Source organism: Fukomys damarensis, unplaced genomic scaffold, assembly GCF_012274545.1.
Source record: "Fukomys damarensis isolate Sample0158 unplaced genomic scaffold, DMR_v1.0_HiC HiC_scaffold_7, whole genome shotgun sequence".
In the NCBI taxonomy this organism is placed as follows: domain Eukaryota; kingdom Metazoa; phylum Chordata; class Mammalia; order Rodentia; family Bathyergidae; genus Fukomys; species Fukomys damarensis.
The window spans coordinates 34,490,193-34,505,303 of NW_022900919.1; positions in this window are offsets into that span (position 1 = coordinate 34,490,193).

Sequence of the window (15,111 nt, forward strand, 5' to 3'; positions counted from 1 at the left end):
AGGCGTAGGGGCTCACAGCAGTTCTCAACATTCCGTTTGGGTTTCACAGAGAAATTGGTCATCCATAATCACCTCATCAATGTTAGTGAAAATAATGAAGGATGCTTATGATTTGTTCCCTTCTAAAATATCGATTATCTTTGTAGTCTAGTAAGTTTTTAACTAATTACTTTTGCAGTACTAGAGATTGAAGCTAGAGCCTCACACTTGCTAGTCGAGGACGCTTTCACTGAGCTTAGACCTCTAGGCTCTGAGAGCGAAAGAAAGCAATGAGGCACACGTAGCCCTCAGGATACTGTATTTTCCTCTATGTCCGCACAGAATGAATGTGTCCTGAAAATCACCTCCTCAGTTCTAAATGCCTTGGGGCACAGGTTGGCAAATTACTGCCTGTGGGAAACTCCAGTATGCTTTCAGTTCATATTGCCCAGAAGCTATAAATGCTGTTTACATTGTTGGAAAGTTGTAGAAACAACCAAACATGAAAAATATGCAACAGATACTGTACAAGACTCACAAAACTTAAAATATTTATTCCAGGATCCTTTCAAAGATGTTTTGCAGGAGACAGAGAAGGAGTTCTCATATGCCAAGCTGGAGATCTCCCATTTAAAAATGCAACCTAGCCCTCACTCAATCCCGACCACAGTACCAATAACCCCTTGTTGTCCTTTTTTTTTCTTAGCATTTTTCTTCTTGTAACATACAATAAAGGAGACTTACTAATGTCTGTAGTCTCTGTTTGTCTCTTTATTCAATTATTTACTCTTGGAACACAAGCTACAAAAGGACAAGTATCTTTATCTGTTCAGTTATCGTCTGTGGTCTGATACCAAAAGCAATATCTGGCACATATTACAATATCAATAAAGGAAGAATTTTTATGAAGCGTGTTCATAAAATGTCTTTGAGACATCCTCCTTACTCCAGGTAGAACCTTTCTTTCTATCTAAGAGGCCATCAGTTTTGTTGCCTCTATTTCTACTAAACTGTTCAGGGAATCTTGGAGAATACTTGTTGTTCATTTTCCTCAAACTATTTAAACACAAACTTCACAAATGACACAGGATTATCAAATTCCCTTGCTATAAAGAAGCTTCAAGTTAACTGACAAAATATTTTACTTTCATATTTTATCTCAACCGACTAATCCATTCCGCATGATCAGTACTACTGAGGACATCCTTTCCAGATGCAGAATGGATAGTGTGTCATCTCTCAACTGCTTTCAAAAGCTCTCCCGATTCAGCCATCACAGCTTCCCCCTCTGTGAGGCCTGAACTCCCCTCCACAGGTAAATGGGCTGTTATTCTCTTACTCTTGCAGAAAAATGACATTTAAATGCAAGGCCCCAGGCAGGGAAAAACAACATTCTCACTAAAGAAGGCTTACATTCTCACCAATCTGAACTTTTTCTGAGAGCACATTTGGGTGAGAATGAAGCTAAGCAGGTGCACTGGGAGATCAGAGCCAGAAAGAGAAGGCCTAAAGCCCTGTGGGGAGTAGGACATTTGGGTACAAAAACCTCAACTGTATCTACCCAGCTGAGAATAATATAAAGACGCAGTTTTAACAAGAGTTAAAGTTTTGCTCTTTAGATCTTCAGTTATCACCTGTCTCCCAACTGAGTTGAAAAATGGAAGTTGCTTTTTTTGAAAGAGATAAGAAATGTTTTCACTGTAAAATTTATGTTTCTACTTTTGAATAGAAGAGTACAAAGACAAGAAATAGCCACATTATTTTTGGAATGCAGTGCATAACACATGCTTTGGATCTCTTGACTTTTTCATATGATGTTGTCCGTTATTACTTAACTATAAACTATAGGTTATCTGAAAGTATTAAGACAAACTATTCCTTGTGCATTTCACTAAACATATCTTGTTCAATACCTTCCTTGGCTTTCTGCCAATTGTCAATATAGTTATTAAAATGTATCTATTGCACTGGTTGCAACTATACTAACTTGTGAGCCTCACCTAGTGATAAATTATTTGCCACACATAACTTTTCTGCCTTGTATTGAACACTCATTTCCTATATAAGTCTGTTGTCTCTAAGAACTTTACTTTAAAAATAAAAAACACTCTGGTTTAGACTTTCTTTAAAATCTTGAAATTTTATCAATTATTTTGGCATTGATTTTAATGTCTAAAATATTGGATGAAAGAGGATCCAGAAATCATTATGATGGTAGAGTAGGAAGCTAAGGGAATTCCTTCGCCTACAGACTGCAAGCAATAACAATAATGTGTTCGAATACCTCCCAGAAATCAGGAGTGAAGTGTGAAGTGATAGCACACAAACAAAGATAGAATTTCAGAGAAAGGGACAGAAACAATCACAGGATTTGGCATGTCCAAACTGTGCAGGATTCCATGGAGTAACAGAAAAAAACCTTCTTACCGGGGTCCTCCCTCAAGACAAACAAAATAGTAGAAGGTGTCCAACTTCTGACTTGTCTGAGGGTACCTGAAAGACTAGGTTCTACCTGGTTTGATCAGATCATTGATGTATTGTGGATGGCAATTTGTAAGCAAATAAAAGCATAAGGTATCAGAATGCTACAGCTACAGTTCCAAAGGCTGGGGTTGCAAAGGTCAGAAAACATTTGAATGATTTGTGAATCTATAGTCAAGCTGATTGGTATCGTTCTTTCAGGAAGCCAGTATATAAAAACTATAAAAGGTTGATGATCTTTCAAATGTTCAAATCCCAACAAACTATAATGTGTATAAGGAAACAGGCCTATTTTTTTTAAAGAAAAAGCTCCATAAAGGAATGTTAAAGAATCACAATCTATGAGCATCTTGCCAAAGCATTTAACACAACTGTCATAAAAATTCTCAGTGGACCTGCATGAGAAAATAGTTAAGTAAATTAAGCCATGAAAATAATGCATAAACAAATAAGAATCCAAACAAAGAGACAGAATTCTGAGAAAAGAACCAAAAGTAGACTTGATTAGTCAGAAGAAAAAAAAAAACAGGAATATTACATAACAATTCTTTTGAAATTACTGAAATGGTAGAATGAAAAGCACAAAAAGTATAAATAAAAATGAAGAAAGACACATAAACTTTTGGACTTTATGAAACAGACAAATGTATGCATCATGGGAAACCCAAAAACAAAAGTTAAAGAAAAGGCAGGAAGTTTATTTGAAGAAATAATGATTGTAAGTTTCCCAAATCTGAGAAAAGAGAGATGCAGATGAAAACAACACTGAGATTTCACCTCACCCCACAAAGAATGGCTGCTATCAAGAAATCAACCAATAACAAATGTTGGCAGGGTTGTGGGGAGAAAGGAACCCTTCTCCATTGTTGGAATGCAGACTGGTGCAACCACTATGGAAATCAATATGGAGATACCTCAAAGAGCTTGGACTGGAGGTTCCATTTGACCCAGCCATCCCTCTCCTGGGTATCTTTCCAAAAGAACTAAAAGAATCGCACCACAAAGAAGTATGCGCACCCATGTTTATAGCAGCACATTTTGTAATAGCTAAAACTTGGAAATAGATCATTTGCCCATCAGTTGGAAACTGGATAAAGAAGATGTGTTTTTTTTCTATAAAATGGAATATTACTCAGCCATAAAGAACAAGAAAATAGATTCATTCATAGGAAAATGGATACATATTGAAGATATACTCCTAAGTGAAAAAAATAAGGTTCACATGTGTAAATACCAAATAGTTTCTCTGGTGTGAATAATCTGCAATAATACATAAGATCCTAATAAGATTACTGACATTGAGAAATGGGAAGAAAGGAGCTGAAGGTGTAGGGAAGGTGGGATGAGTAGGGGAAGGGTAAAAAGGGAAAAGAAAAAAATGTGAGATAATAAAAAGATGGAAATAAAGTCATTGTAGATGGGGGGGGGTGAAGGGAGGGCAGGGACAAGGGGAAAAAATGAGAACCAAGACTTGTCATGTAGAGGTACAAGATCCCAACAACAAATGTAACTGTACCATATCCCTAAAATGTACCAATAAACTCAATTAAAGCTGAAAAAAAAAAAGAAATAGACATACAATTTGAAGAAGCTCAAAAATGTGGGATAAATCCAAAAGAACTATACTAAGGCATATAGTAAGCAAGTTGTCTAAAATGTAAAACAGAGAATCTTAAATGCAGTGAGAGCAAAGATACTTAAGACATACAAGATGGTTTCCATAACATCACTAACTGATTACTTAGCAGAAACTTTGCCAGCCAAAAGAGCAGGAATGGTATATTTAAAGTGCTAAAAGAAATAAAGAAGTAAAGAAAACTGCCTACCAAAAATATTGGATCAAATGAAACTATCCTGCAAACATGATAGAAAAAGTAAGACTTTTCCAGATACATGAAAGCAGAGAAGGTTCATTACCATCTGCTCTAAAAAAATTCTAAAGGAAGTTTTCCCAATTGAAAGAAAAGTAGATAGGAATACAAAATCATATGGAGATATGAAATTCTTTATTAAAGGTAAATATGTAGCCAAATACAATAATCTGTACTTAAAATTTGATGCATACAACTTATATGACAAAAATAATTTCAAAGACCATAAACTTATGTTCATAGCTACATAATATAAAAAGACATAATTTGAGACATCAATAATGTAAGGTGGGTTGGGGCTGTAAGAAAGTAGAAGGGTTGCATGCAGTTGAAATTAATTTATCAGTTTAAAATAGAATGCTACAACTTTAAGATCTTTTATATAATTGTAATGGTAACCACAAAGAAAATGTCTACACAGTATGCACAAAAAGAGATGAGAAGACTAGTCATGTAGAGGTACAAGATCCCAACAATGAATGTAACTGTACTGTATACCTAAAATGTACCAATAAACTCAATTAAAGCTGAAAAAAAAAAAACGAGATGAGAAGGAAATCAAAGCTACAAAAAAAAAAAGAAAAGAAAAGAAACAAACAAAATGAAAGGAAGGCATTACATGAGGGAAGGAGAAGGAAAAAACTACAAGATATACAAGAAACCACAAAGTCATAATAGTACCTCTATTTAAATAATTACTTTGTGGGGGTTTTTTTTGTTTGTTTGCTTTTTTGGTACAGGGGATTGAACTCAGGTCCTTGAGCTTGCGAGGCAGGCTGTGGAACCACTGATCTAAATCCCTGGCCCCTAAGTAATTATTTTCAATCCAAATAGGTCAACCTTTCCAATCAAAAGACATAGATTGATAGAATAGATTTCTAAAAGTAAGATTCAATCCTATGCTCTCCATTAAAGGCTTACTTTAGATCTAATGGAATAAATACATATGATGAAAGAGAAAGGATAGAAAAAGACATTCCATAAAAATGAACCCAAAGAAGGGAAAAGGCCAAATTAGTGTCAAACAAAATAGATTTTACATTAAAAAAAAACTGTTACAAGGGGTGCAGGGATTTAGTTCAGTGGAGCCTCCACCTGCCTCACAAGTGCAAGGTACTGAGTTCAATGCCTGATACAAAAAACAAAAACAAACAAACAAACAAAAACTGGACAATAAAGAACATTATGTAATGGTAAAAAGGTCAATTTATCAATAAATAACAATTATAAATATTCTTGTACAATGCCTCAAATTCTAAAATATATGAAGCAATATTTAACAGAAGTTAAGGCAGAAATGGACAGCACCATACAAATAGTAAGATACTTTGGTACCTCATGTTCAATAATAGAACAGTGGGGGAAAAAGACAAATAAGGAAATAATGTACCTGACAACACTAATTGGAGATAACAGATATATAGCCTCACTCAACAGTTAAAGAATGCGTACTCTTTCCAAGTACATATGCAACCATTCTACAGGTTAGACCATATCACAATCTTAACAGAAATAAAAGAACTATAAGAGAATACTATGAATAAGTGCACATCAGCAAATGGAATAAATTGCAAAAAAGGACAAATTTCTAGGAAAATAATATATACCAAGCCTGAAACATGAAATACAAAATATAAATAAATAATAATTTAAATATAAATATTGATAATGTAGTACTATAATATAGAAATAATAATACAAATATAAATAAATCTATAATTAGTAAGACAACTGGAACAGTAAAACCTCCCAACAAAGAAAAGCTCAAGACCAGATGGCTTTGGTAGAGAATTCTATAAAACATTAAGGGGATCTCTAAAGCAAATCCTAGTGGACATTTTCCAAAAACTGAAGAACGGATCACACTTCAAAAACTCATTATATGAGGCTACTGTAATTCTGATACCAATCCAGACAATGACACTACAAGAAATGAAAATTACTGACCATCCCTGATGTTTAACAAAACATTTACAAACCAAATTCAAAAGCACGATAAAAGGGTTGTATATCATGATCAAGTAACGCTTATTCGTGAAATTAGCAGCTGGTTTAAGCATATGAAAATCGATGAAGATAATATGCCACCTTAACAGAATAAAGATAGAAAGATCATGTGATGAATTCCATTAATAAATGAAAAACACTTGACACAATTCAACACTCTCTTTCATTATAGAAGCACTTGACAAACTATGAATAGAAAGAAACTATCTCAACATAATAAAGCCATTTATGAAAAACCTTAGCTAGCATTATACTTAATTATGGGACTGAAAGATTTTTTTCCTAAAATTTGGAACAAGGCAAATTTAGCCCCTCTTGCCAGTTCTATTCAGTATAGTATTGGAAACTCTAGCCAGAGAAATTAAACAAGAAAATGAAGTAAAAGGGCTTGAAGTGAAAAGAAACAGTAAAATTATCTCTTTTAAAATGACTTGGTCTTATTGTAGAAAACTGTTAAGATTACTTCCACATATTTAGGACTAACAAATGAATGTAGCAAAGTTACAAAATACAAGTCCAATGCATGGTAATCAATTGCATTTTTATATACCAGCAATAAGCAATCTGAAAAGGAAATTTTTTAAAAATCCATTTACAATGGTACCAGAAGAATAAAATATTTAGGAATAAATTTTTCCAGGGAAGTGAAACACTTGTACACTGAAAACAATACATGGCTGAAAAAAAAATCTTTAAAGAAAAAGAATGAAATGACATCACATACTCACGTATTGGAAGACATCGTTAAGATACCTAATCTAGTACCCAAAGCAATGTGCAGATTCAATGTATCCCTATCAAAATCCTAAAAGAATTTTTTATAGAAATACAAAATTCATCCTAAAAGTCAAAGAATCTCAAGCACCTAAAATAATTTGTAAAAAGATCAAAGCTGAAGTCATACTTCCTGGCTTCAGAGCATATTATAAATTTACAATGGTTAAAACAGTGTGTTACTGACATGAAGTCAACAAGGAATAGAGATCTTAAATGGGGAGGGGAGGAGGGGGTGAAGGGAGGGCAGGGACAAGGGGTAAAATGACAACCAAGACCAGTCATGTAGAGGTACAGGATCCCAGTAATGAAGGTAACCATATTGTATATTTTGATTGTACTAATAAACTCAATAAAAAGACAAAAAAAAAAATAGAATAGAGATGCCATGGTGGGCACATTTTGTGCATATAGTCAAAATGTTCTTTGAAGAGGGGGACAAGTCGACCTAATAGGAAAAGAACAGATTCTTCAGCTGAGTCAATTATGAATACACTTGAAAAAGAATATGGACTAAAGAGCTAAGACCTAAAATTACAACACATTTAGAAGAATACATTGGTGAAATCATGATAGTTTACTGGACATAATTTTTTTTATATGACATCAAAAGCATAGGCAATAAAAGCAAAAATAGACAAATGGGTCAGTATCAAACTTTAAATTTTTGTGCATTAAAGGATGCATTTGACATGGTAAAAAGGAAAACTACAAAATGTGAGAAAATAGTGGTAAATCATATATCTGATAAGGGGAGATATAGAGATTATATAAGAACTTTTACGACCCAATCAAAAGAATCAAGTGCCTCAATTAAAAAAATCTATAAAGAACTTGTCAATTATTTCCTCAAAGATGTTACACAATTGACTGAAAATTTTGAAAAGATGCTGAACATTGCAATTCATTGGAGGAATACCAAACAAAACTTGTTTGATATCAATTTCTGTTCATTGAGATGGCTACTATTTAAAAAACAAAGAGAAAAGCAACCAGAAAAAATAATAAATGTTGACAAAGTTGTGGTAAAATGAGAAACTCTGAGTCAGGCTTGGTGGTGCACACCTGTAATCCCAACACTCAGGAGGCTGAGCCAGGAAGCTTGCTGCAGTTTCACAGCCAGCCTGAGCTACATAGCAAGATTCTGCCTCAAAAGAAAGAGAAAGAAAGCGGGGGGGGAGGGAAGGAAGGAAGAAAGGAAGGAAGGAAGGAAGGAAGGAAGGAAGGAAGAAAGAAAGAAAGAAAGGGAGACGATACACTCTTGGTGAAATTGTAAAGTGGTGCAGCTACTATGGAAAAATATATGATGGCTTCTTGAAAATGAAAAATGGAATTGACATATGAACTAGCAATCCCTTCTGAGTATATATCCAAAATAATTAAGCCATGGTTTCGAAAAGATGGTCTCACACCTATTTTCGTAGAAACACTATAGTCAAGAAGTGAAAGGAATTTCCATCAATCTATGAATGAATAAATTCCAATACACATATAAAATGAAATATTATTTGGCTTGAAAGAGGAAGGAAGGGAAGGAAATTTTTAATTTATTTTTCTTTATAGGTACATTTAGGTATATGTTGCATTTACATTCATCATTGAGATCTTGCATCTTTACATGATGTATCTTGGTTCTTGTTTTTCCCCATTCCCCTACCCACCCTTCCCCCCGTCTACCCTTCCCTATTTACAAAGACTTTGTCTTCACTTTCTTCCTTTTCTCTTATTTTTTTCTTTTCCCTTCTTAACTGTTCCCTACCCCACCCACTTTCCCTACACTTTTAGACCTTTTTTCCTGTTACACCATATCAATTATACATTTTGATCCTTATTTACACTTTTAGTGTAATAAGTGAATAGAGAAACTATTCAGTACTTACACGTGTGCCCTATTAATTTCACTTAAGAGTATGACCTCAATATGTGTGTTCTGTTGTAGGTTGAAACATGGATAATTTGAGGACATAGGGCTCTATGAAATAACCTAGTTGCAAAAAGACAAACACTAAATCACAAGGACCTGAGTTCGAACCTCAGTACCAAAAAAAAAAGAAGTTGTTAAAAAGACAAACACTATATGCTTCAACTATTACAAGGTATATAAAAACACTGAATTTATAGAAACAGGAATAGAATTTTACTTACTAGGGCCATGGAGAAGGGAAAAAGTAGAGTTGCTGAAAAGCAATTTTCAAGTGAAAAACGTCTAGAGATTTACTTCCCATCATGACGAATATATTTAGCACTTTTGAAATGAACCCTGAAAAGTAGCTAAGATGGTACACTTTATGTTATATGTTTTTGCTACAGTAAAAACTTTATTAAAATACTATTTAATTACTGAGCCTTTTGTTGCTTCAATCTTGCAGTTGAGATAAGTCCCAGCTTTGTACTTCCCTACTAGCCAAAGGTTATAATTGAGGCAGTAGAAAGGAAAAAAAAAATTATATTTTAGCATAGCAAATTGGCAAACTTTTTTCAAGTTCTTTTTCTTTCTACTCTCATTCAAAAAATGTGAACACTCAGACCTTGACAAAGGAAGATATCAGCAGAAATGTTGCCAGATTCAACCTTCTTTAGAGTCTCAAAGACCATAATATCCTATCCTGGTCCATATACTATCCAAAGGCTAGTAGAATCCATCTTAGTCATTCAGCACCACACACAGGCTTCCCTGAGGATTAGAGACCTCAGAGGGTTTGAATAAATGTCAAAACTAGCTTTTAAAGTGGCATTTAGAATTCAGCAAAGTATAGCCGAGCAGAAACTGTGGCTTAGGGTCCAGATATGATAGGCATTTGAATAAAAATATCTGAAAACAGTTAACTTCTCTATAAGAAGCATAATCTTAAAGAACAAAACAATCAGAATGCAAGAGAATGGGGAAGATAATTAGTATTTAATAAGAGTTGTTCTACTTCAGTGAAAAGATTACAGAAGCAAAGTTAATAAACCTAAGAGTAGGTTAATCTTGTATTTCATCCCTTAAGCCTGCCACTTTTAATATCTTTATTGCATCCCAAATGCACTAAGAAATAGAAAAATCCACCAATGAGATGTGTCATGAATATTTGTTCAGCCACATCCAGCAAGTACTTGAGCATTCCTCTTGCAATCACTAAACATGCAGTAGTGCACAAACAACTGAAATCAGTTCTTCAATTTTAAAATAAAAAAATGCTAGAAACCTTTCTGTTTTCACACAGTGAAGAGATATTAGGACAATCTTACAAGGAATAAAACAAACTTTTCGAAATTAGGAGCTCTATATTGTTTATTGTGGATCCACTGTGAGCAGTTAGCAGTTCAGTCATCGGCCAAATCTCACTTCCTAGGCCCCTCAGCCTTCTGAATTATTGATATGTCAAGTTTTGCAGATGCAAAGTCTCAAGAAGAGTTATTTTGCTGAGGAGCAAGAATTGGGAGGAAGCAGGGTCAGGAGAAGCTGGTTAGCAACTGAGAGAAGCTGGAAAGAACAGGAGAGCAGATGAGCAGAAATGTGATCTCAACTGATCCTGTGATTGGTGCTATGGTGTGAATTTCACCAAAGTGTGTCTCAGCTAGAGGGTAGGAGGTGGGCTTTAAGATTTCACCAGCATCCAATGGCCATGGCTACTCTGGCCTAGAGCATGTGGGGTTTGGAGACTGTGGTATCAACTCCCAAGCGTTCCTCATAAAAGAGCTCCCATTTCCTAAGTACAATTGAAGGATGACTACAAAACCTCAGTAAAGAAAATCTAGGAAGAGACCTAGAATAGCAAAAGCCATCCTAGGCAACAGAGACATGGCAGTGGGTATAACAATCCCCAATTTGAAACTATACTACACAGCCACTGTGATAAAAACAGCATGGTACTGGCAAAGAAACAGACCTGAGGATCAGTGGAACAGACTGGAAGATACAAAAACAACTGCAGATGTACCCAGCTACCTCATCTTTGACAAAGGAGCTGACCATCCTCACTGGAGGCAAGATAGTCTCTTTAATAAATGATGTTGGAAAAACTGGATTTCAACCTGCCAAAGATTAAAACTAGACTTTTATCTTTCACCATGCATTAAACTAAAATTAAAGTGGATTAAAGATCTAAATATTAAAAGAAAGAAACACTAAACTTGCTGGAAGATAAGTTAGGCAGAACTCTTGAAGATATTGGCATGGGAAAAGACTTTATGAACAAATCCTCAGTAGCATAGGAACTAGCAGAAAGAATCATCAACTGGGATCTCATTTTACTAAAAAGCTTCTGCACTGCAAAAGGAACCATCAGCAGAACTAAAAGACAACCTACAATGTAGGAAAATTTTTTTACCATCTACTCCTCAGACAAAGGACTATTATCCAGAGTACATAAAGAACTCAAAACAATCAGCCCCCCCAAATATAAGGACCCAATTCAAAAATGGGCATCTGAAATGAACAGACATTTCTCAGACAAAGAAGTAAAAGCAGCAAGTAAATATATGAAAAAATGTTCCACATCACTGGTCATTCAAGAGATGCAGATGAAAACAGCACTGAGATTCCACCTCACCCCACAAAGAATGGCTGCTATCAAAAAATCAAACAATAACCAATGTTGGTGGGGTTGTGGGGAGAAAGGAACCCTTCTCCATTGTTGGTGGGAGTGCAGACTGGTGTAGCCACTATGGAAGTCAATATGGAGATACCTGAAAGAGCTGGGATTAGAGGTTCCATTTGACCCAGCCAACCCTCTGCTGAGTATCTTTCCAAAAGAATTAAAAGAATCATATCACAGTGATATATCTAATGTAGGAAAATTTTTTTACCATCTACTCCTCAGACAAAGGACTATTATCCAGAGTACATAAAGAACTCAAAACAATCAGCCCCCCCAAATATAAGGACCCAATTCAAAAATGGGCATCTGAAATGAACAGACATTTCTCAGACAAAGAAGTAAAAGCAGCAAGTAAATATATGAAAAAATGTTCCACATCACTGGTCATTCAAGAGATGCAGATGAAAACAGCACTGAGATTCCACCTCACCCCACAAAGAATGGCTGCTATCAAAAAATCAAACAATAACCAATGTTGGTGGGGTTGTGGGGAGAAAGGAACCCTTCTCCATTGTTGGTGGGAGTGCAGACTGGTGTAGCCACTATGGAAGTCAATATGGAGATACCTGAAAGAGCTGGGATTAGAGGTTCCATTTGACCCAGCCAACCCTCTGCTGAGTATCTTTCCAAAAGAATTAAAAGAATCATATCACAGTGATATATCCACACCTATGTTTATAACAGCACTCAGTTTGTAATAGCTAAAACTTGGAAACAGCCCATTTGCCCATCAGTTGGAGATGGATAAAGAAGATGCGGTTTTTCTATGAAATGGAATACTACTCAGCCATAAAGAATGAGAAATTAGATTCATTCATAGGAAAATGGATACATATTGAGGATATACTCCTGAATGAAATAAATAAGTAATACATGTATAAATACTGAGTAATTTCTCTGGTATGAAAAACTATGATAGTACATAAGATCCTAATGAGATAATTGACAATGTGAAATAGGAAGAAAAGGGCTAAAGGTGTAGGGAAAATGGGAAGGGTAGGGGAAAGGTAATAATGGAAAAGAAAAAATATGAAAAATGGAAATAAAGTGCTTGTAATTGCAGAGCGGAGGAGGAGGTCAAGGGCGGGCAGGGGCAAGGGGAAAAAATGAGAACCAAGACCTGTCACGTAAAGGTACAAGATCCCAATAATGAATGTAACTGTACTGTATACCTAAAATGTACCAATAAACTCAATTTTTTAAAAAAGCACAGGTAACAAAATAAAAATTAGACTAATGGGACTTTGAAAAGTTAATAGATACACTATACCTTCCATTAAAGAAATTGACTGAAAATTTGCTAATGATGCCCAAGCCTGCTACAGCTAATCATATTTTCTTCATTATCTCATCCAGCATCATACATTCTCCAGTCCCAACACTCTTGGGACACCATTATTCAGTGAGAAATGGAGTCCTCCCCACAGAATTGAGCTAAATTCAACCTCTGACATAATCTCATTCAACACCTTTCAAGAAATGGTATATAAGAGGCATCATTTACCAGAAATCCTCTGGGCATCCAATGAGTGGACACTTGTGTCCTTGGAGTTGGAAGGAAAGGTATCATTCTGTCATAGACTTAGGGAGCTCACATACACTTACAAAGTACATCTCCCCCAACAGTTATCACATATCTTAGATCAGGTTCCCTAGAAGCAAAGCCTGAGGTGCGGTGGGTTTGCCAATGATGTAACAACATCTCAGAAGAAAGTTGCACTAGACAAGGAAGGAGAGAGTGATCTCAGATGAAACTTGCAAGAGATGGAGAGGAAATAAGCAAAGATATGGGTTCAGATTTAAAAACAAACAAAAAAATCACACACTCAAAAACTCACAATATAGTTGAACTTAATCATTGTGTGATTTTGTCCCTGAGAGATCAAGACAAAACTGCCCAGTGGCGGAGCACAGCTCGAAGGCAGCTGAGCTCATGCTTACTTAGGACTATTCCTAGGATGTCTGTTTTAGGCTAGGTCTGTATTAGTCACTTTCCTGTTATGATTGGGACATAATACCTGACACCAACAATTTAAAGGAAGAGAGGTTTATTCAGCTCAAAGTTTCCAGTGGGTTCAGTCCCAAGTGATCTGGTTCTAAGGCAGAAATGACACTGTGGAAGAACAAGGTGGAGGGCAGCTATTTAACCTATAGCAACCAGGAAGCAGAGCGAGAGAGGAAGACAGGGGTAATGATTCACCCTTCCAAGTCATGTTCCTGGTGACCCACTGCTAACCCAGCCCCTCCTCCTAACAGCATAGTCAGGCATGAACTCATCAATGCATGAACCCCTTGACGAGTACAGTGCTCCTATAATCTAATCACTTTGCAGAAGACATGAGACTTTGCCATATGTAATCATAGACTTGGCAGAGGGAAATGAGGAGGCATGGGTGACTTTCACCTCTTCATGGGCTTCCATGTGGCTTCTGCCCCTTTATGAGAATCTCACCATGAAAGAGCCCAGTCCCACAGCAGAGTATAACAAACTGCTTGAAAAGGCACATTCATAGCTGCCACCCACAGTTCCCATTTGGTCTTCTACCCCCACCCCAAGTGTGAGATTTACAAAGATATTTCTAAAATATGCTTCCATTTATGTTATCACTGAAGAAACCAACTTCTGATTTCACAAGGAAGTTGCCAAAAATATAGACAACTTCTATGTTCATTGAGGAGATTCACAGCTTTTGGTTCAAACTGTTACTTTCCAGACTGTGTGGTGAATACAAACTGGGAGAGCTTTTCATTCGGAGACCCCTGCCCACTACAGGAGCCTCTTCCTTCAGCCTGTGCTCACACTGGGGGTGGCATTCTGGCTGTGTTACTATGGAGACCCGACGCAGGAAAGTCAGTGTAAATTTTATATAGCCACACAATTAGCTATTTTTTTAACATTTTTTCTCCACTTGAGTCTTTTTTTTCCTTTTTGTTCTTATAACCACTGAAATCCAATTGAATTTTTATGAGATTTTAAGCATCTTTTTTTTTTAGAAGAAAGGAGTCAGCAAAGGTACCAAAATGAAGGCAGAAGGCAGAAAGCATCTTGGTGCAAAAATGTCAGCTGGAGAGCTAGAACTAGAAGAGTTCTTAAAATTTTAAATCATATGCATTCAAATTATTTTCTGAGAAGTCTTTGCATTCCTGAGAAGTATCTCTGGGCTGTTTCCAAAACTATGGGGAAAGAGAGAGTTGCTGAGCCCACACATATGCTCACAACCACAGGAATTACTGTAGTACTGGCAATGCAATTTTGGATCCAGATCTTCTGATGATCTGCATTCTGTACAGTGTCTGGGTCCTTAGGATCCTCCCCAAGTCAAGTAGCAAGTTTAACAAGCAACTTTATCACGTGCAAACATTTCACACTCTCAAACAAAGCAAATTATTAAGAATAGGCACTCTCCAAAAGAGCA